This window comes from Strix aluco, chromosome 2 (assembly GCF_031877795.1).
Source record: "Strix aluco isolate bStrAlu1 chromosome 2, bStrAlu1.hap1, whole genome shotgun sequence".
In the NCBI taxonomy this organism is placed as follows: domain Eukaryota; kingdom Metazoa; phylum Chordata; class Aves; order Strigiformes; family Strigidae; genus Strix; species Strix aluco.
Window position 1 is genome coordinate 114,931,780 of NC_133932.1, and position 4,581 is coordinate 114,936,360.

Sequence of the window (4,581 nt, forward strand, 5' to 3'; positions counted from 1 at the left end):
TCGATTTCAGGATTATTTCTCTGTTCAAAGGATTTTACGTCTGTCCTACCCCCCACTTGCTTTCCTAGCATTTTAAAACCATACACTACTGAACTGTGATAAGTAAAACATCAATATGTTAATCATAATAATGTTAAAATAATTTCATCATTTGGAAAATGATGGAGAAAGAAACTCAACTCAGTAAATTTATTGAGAAGGGAATCATGGAAGAGAACTCCTTGAACCTGTATCTGTGCTTATTCACAATAAAATATTAGAGAATATAGCTGTCTTACAGCCAAAAGAAGGATGCTATGTGCTTAGTTACTGAAATATGAAAGCAAAAAACCAGTTTTCCATTGTCATCCTTTCATACCTTCTCCTTGCTTTTCTGAATTTCCTGTAGCAAAATCTAACCTGCCGACTTTGCAAAATTTTGGAAAACATATCCTATTTTCTATATGAATTCTGTGAACGTAACAGTGCCAATTTTCCTTGAAACTTTGAGAGTCCAGGAAGTCAGTGTCTAAGCATAGAGTCATGGCACCTCATTGGGAAATCCCCCTTCATTATCAGTTTATCTCTATAGTCTCTTACTTTCTTTGTCTTTTCCTGAGTGCAGAGCCTTTTGCTTCTCTTGCAACACATATTCCGCCTTGGCTTTCCTCCTTACTAGCAGTGAAATCCATATTACAGGTGTATTTTACAAGTTTGTTTTTTTCTTCAAGCTGGGGAGAAGCAGAAGAGGAAAACAATAAAGACATGAAATAAAGCATTTGCTTCTCGTCATCTAGGTGAAGATTGTACAAAGACTCATTTATAACAGGCTATGAGCCTTAATTACAAAGTTTATAGGTAGGTAATGTTTAGTCCTCACACTGCAGCCTCTTCCTTCCTCTCTAGATCACTGTTCCTTGGAGCTCACAATGTGTCTGCATTTTCCTAAAAAATCAGTGCATCTTCCTCTCCAGGAAGTGGCTTGTTCTTTTATAGCAAAGCCAATCTTTGTCCTCTTTAAAGGCCATATATCCTCTGCTGTCTAGGGACAACACCCCTGAACACATCTGTCTAGACACACTAGAGCCTGCCTTCCCTCTTCCTATCCTGAAAAACCGACATCCCCTTAAAACAGACTTTACAGCAAACTTCATGTGTCCATGCAGATGCAGAACTGTGATTTTGAAGGGTGTTTGTCCTTACACAGAGCTGTTTTCATGCCTGTAATACAAATGGTAATTTTTCGTAAGTAAGCCTGTATGGGTCACTTCTCATTCATCCTTTCCCATGCTATAAAACAAGACATAACAGAACAAAATACATCATAGTATTTTTTGAGTAAGCTGGACCCTAACATTTCAAAAATAAAGGACAGCCTATTAGTTCCCTGTTGATTCTTTGTGGTCCACTGGTAGGGAATGTGGGGTGTCCTATAAATGTTATTTGATAAAAGCTGAGGCTAGGCACCCTGCTGTTTTTAAGGATCACGCTGAGATGAACTGCTGGTAGGATATGCAAGACAGCAGATTTGTTTATCCTTATTTCTCCGCTCACATCCCTGAGCACACATGGTTGCTGTTTTTGTTTTGACTAATTTTGACTTTTTTAAATGTGAGAAAAGTGGTTAAAATGATGTAATCCCTGTCTGAAGTTGGGACGCGTGTGAAAGAGTGGAAATGCTGACAGGCCTCTGGCTGGAGCAGCATGAATAGCTGTCCTCCAGGGCTGGATGCTCTCCTGCCCACCCCGTCCCATTCATTGAATTGTTCTCGGGAAGGAGGAAACCAGGCAGCGACGTAAGGAAGCCCACACGCTTCACACACACTGGTTCAGTGGGATTGCCCAAGACCTTGTAGCAGCCCAGAATCTAGAGGGATATATTTGCTGTTCTTATCTGCTTGAACATACCTTACGATTTTCCCAAGACCCAAGCAGGTTTTAAGCATTTTAAATTACATCCCATCATTAAGATCTGCTAGCAACGACAATGGATTTTGATAATTTTTTTTCCTGGATTTTACTTATCCTTGAATGTGTAGATTTTGCTGCTTTCTTAAACTAGAAGTAATTTCCTTTGTATGCATATTTTCTCTGTTACGCACAAAAAAAAAAAAATATTTTGCTCATTGATATTACTTATTTGTATTAGTGTAAAATACGCAGGCATCCTGATGTTGGAAAAGGGTCTCATTGTGCTAGGTGATGTACATAGAGAGAATGAAAAGATCATTTCTACTGTAACATGTTTATAGTCCAAGCTAAAGAAAAGTCAAGAGGTGAAGTTTGTAGACCAGACCTACAGCCTTTAATCTTTTTGTGTCATAGCTGAGTAAGTGATGTTGATTTAAAATATCCTAGAAAGAGACTAAGATGCCCTTGGGAATATAGACATATGCGTATGGGTATAAGACTGTAAGTAATACTGTGGCAGAACATGTGTACATCATCTTTACACTAATTAAATTAAGTCAGGATAACTGTAATTCCAGGAAGAATGTCAAAGTGGAAGACATCAGAAAAGAGACCTGAGATGGGACTTTCTAGAAGCATGGTTAGGAAAATAGATGTGGCAGCAGATAAGTTGGTAAATTCATTCGCTTTTGGGAGAACTCCATACCTTTATATCAATTATAAAGTAGTTGGAGAAGAGTTTTGCTCTAAGACGGATTTTTTCTTTTACTGAATTCAGGATTGTGGTAGAGGTTCACTTTTTCTTCACTTATATATTGCTTCACCTGGAGAAGTAATAATAGCATTGGGATGCGTGGAAAGTGCAGGCAGACAGACCACCAGTTATAAACACAGGACATAGTATCTACCAAACATCATATGGAAGAAGTAATTTTTCATCTTTATGGTGAACTTGGCATTCAAAGAGCGCAGTGCAAATTGAAGAGTACAATGGATTTGTGCTGTTTAAAGAACTAACAAAGATCTCTCTATATGTAAGCAGTCAATGTACTTATCCTAGGACAATTCCAAAGATATTTTTCCCAACCACCATTCATATTTAACCCATGTTTAATCTGAACCATTTGTTTTTCATCCAGAAGTTTATTTCTTGGAAGTCAGCTTTATGATCATAATAATCTTTTTTTTTTTTTTAATACAGAGATTACAGTGTGTTTCTGTCAATACAGTCAATGTATTATTGGCAACAGTGCAAAAAAAACCCCTCACCAAGTACAATTATTGACAGACTGAAGAAAAGAAACATCCATCCTACTTCATGTTCCATTCTGATTAACTTTGCATCTGAAGGCTTCTGGCATGAGGAAGCAGTTTTGCATCATAGCTTCCTGGGTGAGATTCTTCTAACCAAATGCAGATGTCTACATGACAGATGTCTACCCTGGAGCTAAACCTCCTAGCTTTGCTGTCAATGACGCTCTTATGGCACAGTTTGTCTTACACTAAGATGGATGACTCAGAACTTAAGGAGATGCATCCTCTCCTTTGCCCTGTTGGAATCCACTTGTAAACTTTATTTCAGTATTATTTGAAGGACTCATATCTAAGTATTAATGGATTTATCCTGTTACTTAACAAGTCAGCAGCTGATTTATAGTGAGATTAAGTTTTTTGCCCCAAATCACAAAAGAGACTATTAAAAAATGTTGGAAATTACAGTCTCCTTGGTTCCAATCTGGCAGGCTAGACAGAATATCCTTCCCCTCTTCAAGAATTTTTGAAGATATATATAAGCACTTTATCTCTCTATGTCATGCAGCTATGTTTATTTCTTGATTCTGTTTCAGTAATAATTCAAATATATGCTTAAATGCCACTGAAACTAAACTACATTTCATCAGGTGGTTTAGGTGTTTCCCCATATTGTATTCCTCTTATGATCTTGTAAATCACATAATAATGTAGCTTCGAAGGGGTTTTAGGACATCGTCTGGTCTAAACCCACTCCCCAAACAAAATGGGGTCAGCTTTGAAATTACACCATGTTTCTCAGGGTCTTCGTTTTCTCTGAGGATGAGGATTCTGCAGCAGCCTCTTCTCCCACCTGAGCACCTCATTGGGAAGGTTTTTTTCCTTATAAGAGCTGCAGCTTGCCTCTCTGAGAAGAATCTGGTTTCTATAACCACCCATTAATTAGTTGTAGACAGCAATCAGATCCCTCCTTAGGCTTCTGTTCTCAAAGCTTAATGAACCCAGTTCTCTCACCCTCACTTCCTATGTCATGTACTCCATCCCCTTAAACGTTCTGGTAGCTGTTCTACTAGTCTGTACTGGACAGACTAGTTTGTCTGTCTCTGTACTGAAGATCCCCAAACTGGACACAAATTCATCTCATAAATGCTGACCAGAGAGGGAAAACCACTTTCCTCAGTCTGCTGGCAATGCTCTTATTAATGCAGCACGTGGTTATCATTCAGTTCTACATGAGAATAGTGATGCAGAGCTGACAATATAGAAGAGTGGGCACTATGCAGGTCCTGCTTTTATTCATAACTGTGCAAAATTATTTCTGTTCATTGCCTGAGGGCAGACTCAGGCAAGAAGAAATCCCAAATGGGAAAAATCCACAAATTCAGCAAACACTAACTACCTTTGAACTTTGGTTCCAAAACCTTTTTGGTTTCAAAACTG